Below are 13671 nucleotides of genomic sequence, written 5' to 3' on the forward strand. Positions count from 1 at the left end.
GAGAGCAAAAGGGGGAGAAAGGATATTGTTAGTATGTATTCTTGCAAATGGCGCACTGTACCGGCATCTGACCCATGAAATAAAAATGATGCCAAGTCTGAAACATCTCAGAGTTTCCCACAAATACTCCCACTCAACTGAATCAAAGGCCTTTTCGGCATCCTGGGATAGCACCACACCAGGGTCGTCGCTGTGCCGAGCCATAGATATATGGGTGAATAGTCTCCATATGTCAGTGTCCTTGCCCGGCATAAAACCCGTCTTATCATTGTGTACTTATGTAGAAATAACCGAGCATAGCCTCCCAGCAAGCACCTTAGCGAGTATTTTAGCATCAGTGTTCAACAGGGAAATTGGTCGATAGGCGGAGCAGTGAGTCGGGTCCTTCACAGGCTTTAAAATCACCACTACCACCGCTTGCAGCATAGAAGAGGGCAAGGTTCCCGTCTCGAGTAGTGTATTAAAAGTGTTTGGAAGCGCGGGGCCAGTTGTTCAAAATATGTTATATGTTTTATAGAATTCTATTGGAAAGCCATCCGGACCCGGTGTTTGTTGTTGATTGGAGAGTGCCAATTGCCCTCTGGATCTCCTCCAAGGATATCGGAACCTCCAATTGTCCCCTCTGGTCTGGGAAGAGAGACGGCAATTCAACACGATCCAAATACTGGGACAGGTCCTGTGGCGTATAAGTAGCTTTAGAGCAGTGGTTCTCAACCTTTCTAATGCTGCGACCCCTTAATACAGTTCCTCATGTTGTGGTGACCCCCAACCATAAAATTATTTTCGTTGCTACTTCATAACTGTAATTTTGCAGTGGGAGGAGTAGTGCCACGTCATTGGTGTCAGTGGGAGGAATAGTGTCCCATCACTGATGTCAATGGGAGGAATAGTGCCCCATCATTGGTATCAGTGGTAGGAATAGTGCCCCATCATTGGTGTCAGTGGTAGGAATAGTGCCCCATCATTGGTGTCAGTGGGAGGAATAGTGCCCCATCATTGGTGTCAGTGGGAGGAATAGTGCCCCATCATTGGTGTCAGTGGGAGGAATAGTGCCCCATCATAGGTGTCAGTGGGAGGAATAGTGCCCCATCATTGGTGTCAGTGGGAGGAATAGTGCCCCATCATAGGTGTCAGTGGGGGGAATAGTGCCCCATCATTGGTGTCAGTGGGGGGAATAGTGCCCCATCATTGGTGTCAGTGGGGGGAATAGTGCCCCATCATTGGTGTCAGTGGGGGGAATAGTGCCCCATCATTGGTGTCAGTGGGAGGAATAGTGCCCCATCACTGGTGTCAGTGGGAGGAAAAGTGTCCCATCACTGGTATCAGTGGAAGGAATAGTGCCCCAACACTGGTGTCAGTGGGAGGAATAGTGCCCCATCATTGGTATCAGTGGGAGGAATAGTGCCCCATCATTGGTGTCAGTGGGAGGAATAGTGCCCCATCATTGGTATCAGTGGGAGGAATAGTGCCCCCATCATTGGTGTCAGTGGGAGGAATAGTGCCCCATCATTGGTATCAGGGGGAGCAATAGTGCCCCAACATTGGTGTCAGTGGGAGGAATAGTGCCCCATCGTTGGTGTCAGTGGGAAGTATAGTGCCCCATCGTTGGTGTCAGTGGGAGGAATAGTGCCCCATCGTTGGTGTCAGTGGGAGGAATAGTGCCCCATTGTTGGTGTCAGGGGGAGGAATAGTGCCCCATCATAGGTGTCAGTGGGAGGAATAGTGCCCCATCGTTGGTGTCAGGGGGAGGAATAGTGCCCCATCGTTGGTGTCAGTGGGAGGAATAGTGCCCCATCGTTGGTATCAGTGGGAGGAATAGTGCCCCATCATAGGTGTCAGTGGGAGGAATAGTGCCCCATCATTGGTGTCAGTGGGAGGAATAGTGCCCCATCATAGGTGTCAGTGGGGGGAATAGTGCCCCATCATTGGTGTCAGTGGGGGGAATAGTGCCCCATCATTGGTGTCAGTGGGGGGAATAGTGCCCCATCATTGGTGTCAGTGGGGGGAATAGTGCCCCATCATTGGTGTCAGTGGGAGGAATAGTGCCCCATCACTGGTGTCAGTGGGAGGAAAAGTGTCCCATCACTGGTATCAGTGGAAGGAATAGTGCCCCAACACTGGTGTCAGTGGGAGGAATAGTGCCCCATCATTGGTATCAGTGGGAGGAATAGTGCCCCATCATTGGTGTCAGTGGGAGGAATAGTGCCCCATCATTGGTATCAGTGGGAGGAATAGTGCCCCCATCATTGGTGTCAGTGGGAGGAATAGTGCCCCATCATTGGTATCAGGGGGAGCAATAGTGCCCCAACATTGGTGTCAGTGGGAGGAATAGTGCCCCATCGTTGATGTCAGTGGGAAGTATAGTGCCCCATCGTTGGTGTCAGTGGGAGGAATAGTGCCCCATCGTTGGTGTCAGTGGGAGGAATAGTGCCCCATCGTTGGTGTCAGGGGGAGGAATAGTGTCCCATCGTTGGTGTCAGTGGGAGGAATAGTGCCCCATCATTGGTATCAGTGGGAGGAATAGTGCCCCATCATAGGTGTCAGTGGGAGGAATAGTGCCCCATCATTGGTGTCAGTGGGAGGAATAGTGCCCCATCATAGGTGTCAGTGGGGGGAATAGTGCCCCATCATAGGTGTCAGTGGGGGGAATAGTGCCCCATCATTGGTGTCAGTGGGGGGAATAGTGCCCCATCATTGGTGTCAGTGGGGGGAATAGTGCCCCATCATTGGTGTCAGTGGGGGGAATAGTGCCCCATCATTGGTGTCAGTGGGGGGAATAGTGCCCCATCATTGGTGTCAGTGGGGGGAATAGTGCCCCATCATTGGTGTCAGTGGGAGGAATAGTGCCCCATCACTGGTGTCAGTGAGAGGAAAAGTGTCCCATCACTGGTATAAGTAGCTTTAGAGCAGTGGTTCTCAACCTTTCTAATGCTGCGACCCTTTAATACAGTTCCTCATGTTGTGGTGACCCCCAACCATAAAATTATTTTCGTTGCTACTTCATAACTGTAATTTTGCAGTGGGAGGAGTAGTGCCACATCATTGGTGTCAGTGGGAGGAATAGTGTCCCATCACTGATGTCAATGGGAGGAATAGTGCCCCATCATTGGTATCAGTGGTAGGAATAGTGCCCCATCATTGGTGTCAGTGGTAGGAATAGTGCCCCATCATTGGTGTCAGTGGGAGGAATAGTGCCCCATCATTGGTATCAGTGGGAGGAATAGTGCCCCATCATTGGTGTCAGTGGGAGGAATAGTGCCCCATCATAGGTGTCAGTGGGAGGAATAGTGCCCCATCATTGGTGTCAGTGGGAGGAATAGTGCCCCATCATAGGTGTCAGTGGGGGGAATAGTGCCCCATCATTGGTGTCAGTGGGGGGAATAGTGCCCCATCATTGGTGTCAGTGGGGGGAATAGTGCCCCATCATTGGTGTCAGTGGGGGGAATAGTGCCCCATCATTGGTGTCAGTGGGAGGAATAGTGCCCCATCACTGGTGTCAGTGGGAGGAAAAGTGTCCCATCACTGGTATCAGTGGAAGGAATAGTGCCCCAACACTGGTGTCAGTGGGAGGAATAGTGCCCCATCATTGGTATCAGTGGGAGGAATAGTGCCCCATCATTGGTGTCAGTGGGAGGAATAGTGCCCCCATCATTGGTGTCAGTGGGAGGAATAGTGCCCCATCATTGGTATCAGGGGGAGCAATAGTGCCCCAACATTGGTGTCAGTGGGAGGAATAGTGCCCCATCATTGGTATCAGGGGGAAGTATAGTGCCCCATCGTTGGTGTCAGTGGGAGGAATAGTGCCCCATCGTTGGTGTCAGTGGGAGGAATAGTGCCCCATCGTTGGTGTCAGTGGGAGGAATAGTGCCCCATCGTTGGTATCAGGGGGAGCAATAGTGCCCCATCGTTGGTATCAGTGGGAGGAATAGTGCCCCATCGTTGGTGTCAGTGGGAGGAATAGTGCCCCATCGTTGGTGTCAGTGGGGGGAGGAATAGTGCCCCATCGTTGGTGTCAGTGGAGGGAGGAATAGTGCCCCATCATTGGTATTAGTGACACCAATGATTGGGCACTATTCCTCCCACTGACACCAATGCTACTTACCTTGCTGACCCCTGCTCCAGCCTGGGCTCGCTCGCTCCCAGCCTCTCCCATGGTACAGACACTTACCGGTCAGATGTCTTCCTTCTCCGGCCGCTCTCCTCCTCTTCACTCGCTCGATCTTCGCGGTGCCGCTCAGCTCCTCCTTTCCAAGCTCCACCTCCTCGCCGGTGATTGGCCACCTGTGTGCCTCTCCTGAGCTACAGTTCCGGCGGCCAATCACCGACGAGGAAGGATTGATCCCGGGGGTGTGTCCAGATGACAGGGACGGCATGTCATCCTGCCCACACCTGGAGACGGATCAAGGAGCGGTGTCTCGGTTCCTAAGGCCATCGCAAATATGTGTTTTCCGATGGTCTTAGGCGACCCCTGGGAAAGGGTCGTTCGACCCCCAAAGGGGTCGCGACCCCCAGGTTGAGAACCGCTGCTTTAGAGGAATATAAACTTGCATAGTAGTTGGTAAAAAGATGGTTAATTAAGACTGGATCAAGGATCCTAGAAACCATCCTCAGCCTGTATAAGGGCGACATCAGTCAAAGCAGTTTGTTCCTTTGGTCAAACAAGCCAACAGACGTCCAGCTTTTTCCCCTGTTCAAAAATACGCTGTTTTTGTTGGAGCAGTGCCTTCCTGGAGTTCGCCGTGCATTATAGTAAAGCCTCCCTAACAGCCAGTCATATGTTGTATTGAGTAACAGGATCAGGATTAGCCACATAATTTGATTCAGAATCCTGCACCCTTTGGTCCACCCTTTCCACTTCTGACTATCGTCTGACCTGTAACCCCCAATCAGGGTACAGTACTGTCCTCTAAGGGTAGCCTTACAAGCCTCCCAGGTAGTAGTAGGTGCAGCAGAATCCTCATTAGAGACCCAATACTGCTCCAATGCCTTCCCCATAGAGCGTTCTACCTCCGGGTCAGTGATCCAATAGCGAGATAGTCTCCAAATTTTTTCCCCCTGGAGCATCTGAAATACTCAAGAGGAGGATAATTGGAGCATGATCTAATTTCCCCCTAGGAAGGATAGAGATCTCTCGGACCCTCGCTAAGAGTGGAGTCTTAACATAACAAAGATCAATTCTAGACATTGTTCCATGTGATGCTGAGTGGCAGGTATAAGCCCTGGGCTCAGGATTTTTCCAACGCCACACGTCTGTGAACTGGCCCACCTGGCCAATTCCGACTCCCCACTGGCATCAGGATAAAGTTTGTCAACACTAGGATTTGGAGTGAGATTAAAATTGCCGCTAGGAGAACTTGGGATGTGGGATATGAGGCCAGGAGTAGAGCCAAAGCAGCCAGAGAGCGTGCTGAAGCAGGAGGCGGGAAATAGAGGCCAGCAATTACCATTTCAAAACAGTTGATCATCGCATGTATCAAAACGTACTTGCCCTCAGGATCCAGCTTGAGATGGAGAAGGGTGAATGGCAATGATTTATGAATAAGGACACTAACTCCTCATAGGAAGAATATGTAGAATTATAATAGTGACTAAGCAAAGTTCTAGCCTAGTACTTTACTGCCCATCAAATGGGTTTCTTGCTAAACACAAATATGTGGATTATAGGATTTGAGAAATTGGAAGACCAAGGAACGCTTCACAGGGGAACTGAGCACCTGCACGTTCCAGGAGATACATTTCAAATCAGGGGGCGCCATAATATAGGTGTTGGAAAACAAAGTTGCGACCACCCAGGCTGAATCCTGAGAAGAATTCACAGAACTGTAAGATATGCAGCAGAAAAACTTGTATAACAACTTGATACCATACATAAACTGGACCACATGAAATATCAAATGTACCTTGCAACATAGAAAAAAAAACTAGAAACTCCCAAAAAACATATTGGGCCTTGACAGCATCGAAGAATTGACTTTGCAATTGGGTATCCATCGAGTAGTCGGGAAACAACATCAGCTAATGATTTTCATAGTGCAGTTTCCCCTGGGCTCTGGCTGTCCGCAGCGCCAGATCTCGATCACGGTAGTTGAGCAGCTTAAAAATAAAGGTGCGGGGCAGCGAACCAGGTGGGCCCTGGGCTGCTGTCATCCAATGGACCCTCTTGACCACAAAAAAGTTAGAGAAGGTGGCTCGAGGCAATAAGGAGCGAAGTAAATCGGGGTAGATCTTCACCCTCCACCCCCTCAGGAAGACTCGCCACACGGAGATTATTATGCCTAATGCGGTTCTCCGCATCTTCTGCTCTGGTCTCAAGGTATTTTACCTTAACCCACATTGTATGCCTCTCAGCTGAGTGGCTGCGGATGGTGTCTTCCGCGTCACTGACCCTTTGCTCAACCACCGTCACTCTGCCCCGGAATGCATCAAGATCTCTCCGGTTCCGCCCTATGTCTGTCTGAAAAATGTTCAATTTTCATGGTGAGTACCGCTTGGCAATTGGTAATAGCCGTCATGAGAGAATTAAAGTCCGCCGGTGCGGCAGGCGGGTTGGTTTCCCATAAGGAAGGTGTGGCCATGGTCATTACCTCTTTAGCCCCCGCAGGCAGATTGGTTTTAGCAGTTTGTGTGATTTCAGATCTTCTGCCAGCAGCCGAAGGCTTGCCTCTAGTCATCCCCAAACCTCATCCGCATCGGCAGAAAAATAAGGTATAATAATACGAGTATTCGGCCCACCTGGCCCCTACAGGTGACTGAATAAGTAGAAATGAAGCTGTATACATGTAGTAGACAGACAACTCTTCTGGTAATATTTCCAAATCACTATCACCCCAAGGGGGGGAGGGGATATATGGCCACAGGTAAGGTTGGAGCCCCTCATGAAGATCGGAGGCCCAGATGCTCAGGTCATACAGGTGTGGACTCCAGCATAATCTTAAGGAGCCAAATAGGGCACAGAGGCGATCCGCATGTAGGCCACTTGAAGGCTCAGGTTGCCAGATTTTCGGAGGGGGGGATGTAGACTGCTCGGGTGTCCCCCCCCCCAGGCCACAACTATCTTCTAGGGCCCTGGATGTGGTAGAAGCCACGCCACCCCAGTGATGGGTGAGCAGGCTCCGCTGGTGCATAGGCCTCAGTAGGCCTCCGGAGCTGGAGCGAGGGTCCAGTGGCCCCCGGTGGCTCTTCCCAAGCGTCAGGCTTACCGTGCAGAGCTTCAGGTGGCAGAGCAGCGGCACTCTGGAAAGGCACCAGGTTGGGTCCATGCGGAGGCCGCAGTAGGCCTCAATAGGCCGCGAACGTCCATCCCTCTGGAGGGGAGTCAGACCTATTCTGACTCCCCTCTCTAGGCAGCGGGCCAAGTCAGTGAGGTCCCCAGTGCAGGTAGGGAGATAGCTGTCCCCAGGATGGATGTGGATGAGAGTGCGAGGTGGCAGAGCTCTCAATTATGTGGCTGCTGTGGTCCCCATCATGGACACACCCCTCTTTTCTAATGTTTTTAATGTTTAATTTGCATTTTTTTCAGGGGTTGAATAAATAAATGGACCTTGCATTTGCAAGCAAAGTTCTCATTAACCAAAGATAAGTTGAGTTTTCCATTCAAATTAGTAACAGCAAGAGGAATTAATTGCCTTGATTCTCATGATGTTGTTCCACACTTGTTTAAATGTATGACTGAAAGAAAAAATTCCTAAGCTGCCATTCATTACTTAGAGCTAAAAAGGAGCTTTAGTATGGGTTTCAAAAATTCAAAGTTAGCAGCTACAAAAATAGTAGCTGCTGACTTTTAATAAACAGGCACTCACCTGTCCAAGGATCCGTCCTCACCTCAGTTCTTCACGGGTCTTCGGGTCCCCGGCGCTGGCATGTTAACTGTGGACAGCCATCTGTAACTCCTTGTAGCTTCATAGCTGGCTTCCCACTGTTGCATGCGCAAGCCACACTGTGCTTTGTGAATGGTCCCACAATTGGATGATGGAAGTCATTAGAGCTTCACTTCATTCACTAAGCTAAAGGAAAATTTCCTAGCAAAGTGAACAACCGAATGGCCTTTCGTAGATCAACCCCAATGAGACACTGACCTAGATGCATGCAATATCTGAAAAACATGTCAGGAGTCCTTATCAGTAGGCTTGTTGTGAATAAGCAACTCCAACAATTGAAGGACAGCCAGACAATTAATATTTTCAGAAGGGAACGGCAGCAATGATGTGCTTCTAATAAGAAATAAACCACTTTGTTTGTTTGTTTTTTGTTTGTTTTTTTAATTAGTATTGGAATAAATGAAGTGCAGATAACAGTTTTATGAAGACAGTGCTGTAATTCATGTTATTACATAATATAATGTTTGCTTCTGTATTATTTTAAACTGACACCCTAACATTTTAATGCAATTTTGCAGTTGGTAATTTGTGGTGGTTATATTACTGGTTTCTACAAAGAAAACAGTGGGCAAGAAATTGTTTCTGTTTCCTAGAAAAGACAACATTAGTGAATTAGAATTGACCCCCCACCACCCCATGCTATTTTAAGTAAGATAAAAGCTGAAATAAAGGCAAACCAATATACGGTAGTAGTTGAAAGCAGCTACAACCAAAATGTGCAATCACTACAATGTGTCACAGTTTAGAAATATACTGTATATACTAAACAGGTGAAGAGCTTCCATTAAGCAATTATTTCTAAAATATCATTATACCAATATATTCAAATGAGTATATTCAAATAAAAACAAATGAAACAAAGTGATATGTCAAACAAAATAAATGATATATCCTCATAAACAGTATATATTCAAATCTTCAAAGGAATATAAATTGTGCAAAGAAGCTAAAATAACAAAAATGTCCAATCTAAGAGTTCCATATACCATCCAATCTTCCTGTGAAAATCCTGATCACCTTCAAAATCCTTTTGTATTCCAAAAACCACAAGGTATATGCTCTTAACCGCTTGCTGACCACACTATATTATTATTATTATTATTACATCGAGTTTATATAGCGCCAAAGGGTTTGCTCAGCGCTGTACAATAGGGGGGACAATACATGGCACAGTACAACAAAAACAGACAGCGTACGAGGGGTAAGAGGGCCCTACTCTTTCAAGCTTACAATCTAGGAGGGAGGGGGTAGTGGAACAATAGGAAGTGGCTGAGGGGAATGAAGTGGCTGAGGGGGATGAAGTGGTGGGAGGAATGAGGGAAGATGGCCGTTAGGTGAGGGTGGGGTAGGCTTCCCTGAAGAGATGGGTTTTGAGGGAGCGCCTGAATGTGGGGAGGGAAGGCGACAGTCGGATGGATTGGGGCAGTGAGTTCCAGAGGATAGGGGAGGACCTGGAGAAGTCCTGCAGTCGTGCATGGGAGGAGGAGAGCAGGGAGCAGGATAGAAGGAGGTCCTGTGAGGAGCGAAGGGTACGGGTAGGGTGGTACTTGGGGATCAGGTTGGTGAGGTAGTCAGGGGCAGTGTTATGAACGGCTTTGTAGGTCAGGATTAGAAGTTTAAATTTGATGCTATAAATAATAAATACTTGTGAGCTATTATAAATGAGGTCTTCAGTGAATTATAGATAATTAATAAATAATTATCTACTAGTGTCATGCGCTTGGTGCGCTGGCACTCACACCGACTCACTTACTAGTGTTAATACAGAAACAAAAATATTAATAGTGCCGCGCTCCTATTGCTATATATAATATAAATTGAATCTACTCTCTTTCCAATAAATATATATATTGAAACCTCAGCAAAATCCATAAACCACTATACTTAGTGGGTAAAAAATAATCACTGTGACTGGTGAATCAAAAAAATGGTTGTAAAAGAACCTTAATAAATTAGGCTGATCTCAATCAATTAATAGTAACCAATAAATTGAAATTAGAGTGTGTATAAATACTTGGTGCCACTCATCAATCCATCAATATTGTGCAAAAACATATATTAATACTAATGTGCAAGTGCAAACATAATAATACATGAATAAATAAAAAGTCTTTTGAAGTAAGTGCAATGTGCAGGTGAGTTCCTTATTCCCTTTTGCCTCAGGTGCCTTGTGATCTCCCTATGCGCTCACCTTAATATTTGCCCAAATAAATTCAGGCAAATAAGCTTTTAATCCTTCCAGGATTGATGGGATAATGCTGATGTATAAGATGTTCCACGAGGTAAGTATAGATCTATTATGGATACTCCTGTACTCTCCTCTCTCTCCTTAGGCTGCTGCTCATAGGTGAGTATTTAAACCAGCTCTATAGGGATCTCCTTGTTCCCCTCCTGGGGTCACCTCCTTCTCATATCCTCCTTTCTCCAGTGTGGGGAATATAAGTCAAATGAAGAAACAAAGAAAAAAGACCATGGTGCCTTATCCTTTTTTGTAGCAGAAATTTATTACTGCCAATAGTGATATTTCACAGCAATATAAGGTTCTCTGGTGATCCAGGACAGCATAAGCAAACACAATTAGCAGTCTGATTCACCAGTCACAGTGATTATTTTTTACCCACTAAGTATAGTGGTTTATGGATTTTGCTGAGGTTTCAATATATATATTTATTGGAAAGAGAGTAGATTCAATTTATATTATATATAGCAATAGGAGCGCGGCACTATTAATATTTTTGTGTTAAATTTGATGCGTTGGGCAATCGGGAGCCAGTGGAGGGAGAGGCAGAGGGGGGTGGCAGAGGTGGAGCGGGTGGTGAGGTGGATGAGTCTGAGTTCAGGATGGTCTGGAGCGGGGAGAGCCTACACTTGGGTAGGCCAATGAGAAGAGAGTTGCAGTAGTCAAGGCGTGAGATGATGAGGGAGCGTACAAGAAGTTTGGTGGTGTCCGGGGTGAGGAAGGCACGTATCTTGGCAATATTGCGGAGATGGAGCCTGTATAGCCAAATGACAGCTACAGCGTAGTCATCCAGTTCTGGGAGTGTGTCTATTAAAGTCCTCCCAGAACCATACCCCTCACACACCCACTGCGGGGCGCATCCGGCACTCTCTATGATCATTGTGTCTTTCAGACACAGCTGACCACAAGTCATGGTAACGGGCCAATCACAGTGGCCCTTTACCACATGATCAGCTGTATCGAATCACAGCTGATCACAATGTAAACATCGTGATCAGTTATTAGCAGTATATTCCTCACGCTGTCACAGCGTGAGGAAAGTATAGCTGATAACCAGCAAGTGTGAAAGGGGACATCTACACTGACAATCAGGGCACTGATTGTCAGTAGAAAGAATAGTGCCTCATCATTGGTGGCAGTAGGAAGAATAGTACCCAGGGGCAGACTGACCACTTGGAAACTCGGGCACTGCCCGGGGTCAGTAGGGGGCCCCATGAGATGCCCCTGGTACCTTTTTCATAGGTTTTTTTGAGTTTGGGCAATGACACAGGGGCCCCATGATCCCCTATTGCCCGGGAGCCACATGAGTTGTCAGTCCGCCCTGATAGTACCCCATCAATGGTGTCGGTGGAAGGAATAGTACCCCATCACTGGTGTCATTAGGAAAAATAGTGCCCCATCATTGGTGTTGGTAGGAAGAATACTACCCATCACTGGTGTCAGTGGAAGGAATAGTAACCAAGAGCAGCACAGTGGCTAAATGGTTAGCACTTCCGCCTGGCAGTACTAGGGTTGTTGGTTCGAATCCCAGCCACGGCACCTCTGGCCTCGAGTTTGCATGTTCTCCCTGTGCCTGAGTGGGTTTCCTCCGCGTACTCCGGTTTCCTCCCACCCTCCAAAGACATGCTGGTAGTTTAATTGGATCCTGTCTAAATTGGCCCTTGTATATGAATATGAGTTAGGGACCTTAGATTGTACATTGCTTGAGGGTTAGGGACTGATGTGAATGTACAATATATATGTAAAGTGCTGTGTAAATTGACGGTGCTATATAAGTACCTGAAATAAATAAATAGTACCCTATCATTGGTGTTATTAGGAAGCATAGTATCCCATCATTGGTGTCAGTAGGACAAATAGTGCCTCATAGTTGGTGTCAGTGAGAGGAATAGTGTCTCATATCAATGAGTAGAACAGTGCCCCATGGGCCGGATAAAGGCTAGCAAAAGGTCACATGTAACCCCAGGCTGCAGTGTGGACACCACTGCCCTGGATGACACAATCTTGTAAAGCCTAGCACCTGATTGGTATCCTTAATGTTTTGGTCTGGGTGTATATGTTAAATATTGTTTCACACAGATCAGCCCCCTACTGATGCCTGTCACGTAGTAATATGTCAGAAAGTTACAATGTTACAAATCACTTGGGAAAGAGGCTGAGGAAATGCTTCTTCCTGCCAGAAGCAAGTCAAAGCCATCAATGTCTGAAACTGAAACTCCTAGCCTAGGCACAGTTTAATGTCAAATAGTAGAGCTTTTTTACGCAAAAAATACACTGTCACTGTAAATTGCAATATGTAAGAAATGTTTTTATTGAATAAAGTAAAGGTTCACTTGAATTGCATGTGTCAGATTATTAAACAAAAAACAATCTGCGCAGTCAATCACCTATCTAATGAGGGCTGCAGGACACACAGAAAAAATGATTCCACACCACTTAGGTAGAAATGTAATAAATGAAACTTGGGTAGCGCTACACTATTTCATTTATTATGTGTCAGATTATGTTTTGCTATTATTTTAGTTGCAATATAAGATCAATGTTATTTTTTTATTCTGGTTTCTTTAATAGTTTTTATGTTAGTCCTAGATATGTAAAAATTAGACTTTGGGGGAAAATAATCCGATGTCTATGTTGTAAGATACTATATTAATTAATTACACTTAAATGGCAATACTATTCCAGATGTTTTGCAAAATGTTTGCTGTCAGCAGCATTGCTTTCTATGGGATACATTTATCAACAGGTGGAAAATAAATATTAATCTACTGAAACTTCTTCTACAAGGTGTGAAAACAGTACATTTGATGTTGATTTTTTTACAGCAACACTTCTTTTTAGTATTTAATCTAGGGTGGGATGGTAACTGCTATGTGGGGCTCCATTCCTAACAGATATCCTATGGTTGTTTTAGTTGCCCTGGCTGGGGGCTGAGAACTGCTTTTTAGTTAAAATATCTTACAACACATTATCAGGGCCATATTTACTGTGAGGCAAACAAAGCATTTGACTAGGGTGGCATTTTTCAGGGGTGTGGCACTGCCCTCCCGAGAGAAGAAAGGACACACATAGCATAGGGACCAGGTGGGATCCAAGAGAGGCTGCTGGCTGTTTGATGGTGTATGCAGAGCCCGACTCTCATTCCCGGGGATGTCCAGAACTGTGAAGGAGAGGGTTGTTCTGTCTCTTGCTGGAGGGGGTTGGGGGCAGTTGTACGGGGGGGGGGGGGGCAGTGGTAGTTGAAGGCTGTCTCAGTGGGGGGTAGGGTTGGGTGGGTTGTTGGTGTCAGGCTCCATCCACCGCAGGGGTGAGGGTGGTGGTTGTTGGTTGGTGTTAGGCTCTCTGCGCGGGGGAGGGGGTGAAGCTGGTCGATATCAGGCTCTCCCCACAGGGGAAGACAGCTGATTTTTGTGTTGCATAGGGCAGAACAAAACCTAAATAAACACCACTGCAAATTATGCTGAACTAGTGGGGGTGGAAAGTGTCATTCCCACAATCTTCAGGGCTTATAGTGTCTGGAACTTTCTTAGGTGTCACAGAGGTTTTTTTCCCTAA

The sequence above is a fragment of the Staurois parvus genome, unplaced genomic scaffold (genome assembly GCF_062004578.1).
Source record: "Staurois parvus isolate SC_StPar_1 unplaced genomic scaffold, SC_StPar_1.0 ptg000299l, whole genome shotgun sequence".
In the NCBI taxonomy this organism is placed as follows: domain Eukaryota; kingdom Metazoa; phylum Chordata; class Amphibia; order Anura; family Ranidae; genus Staurois; species Staurois parvus.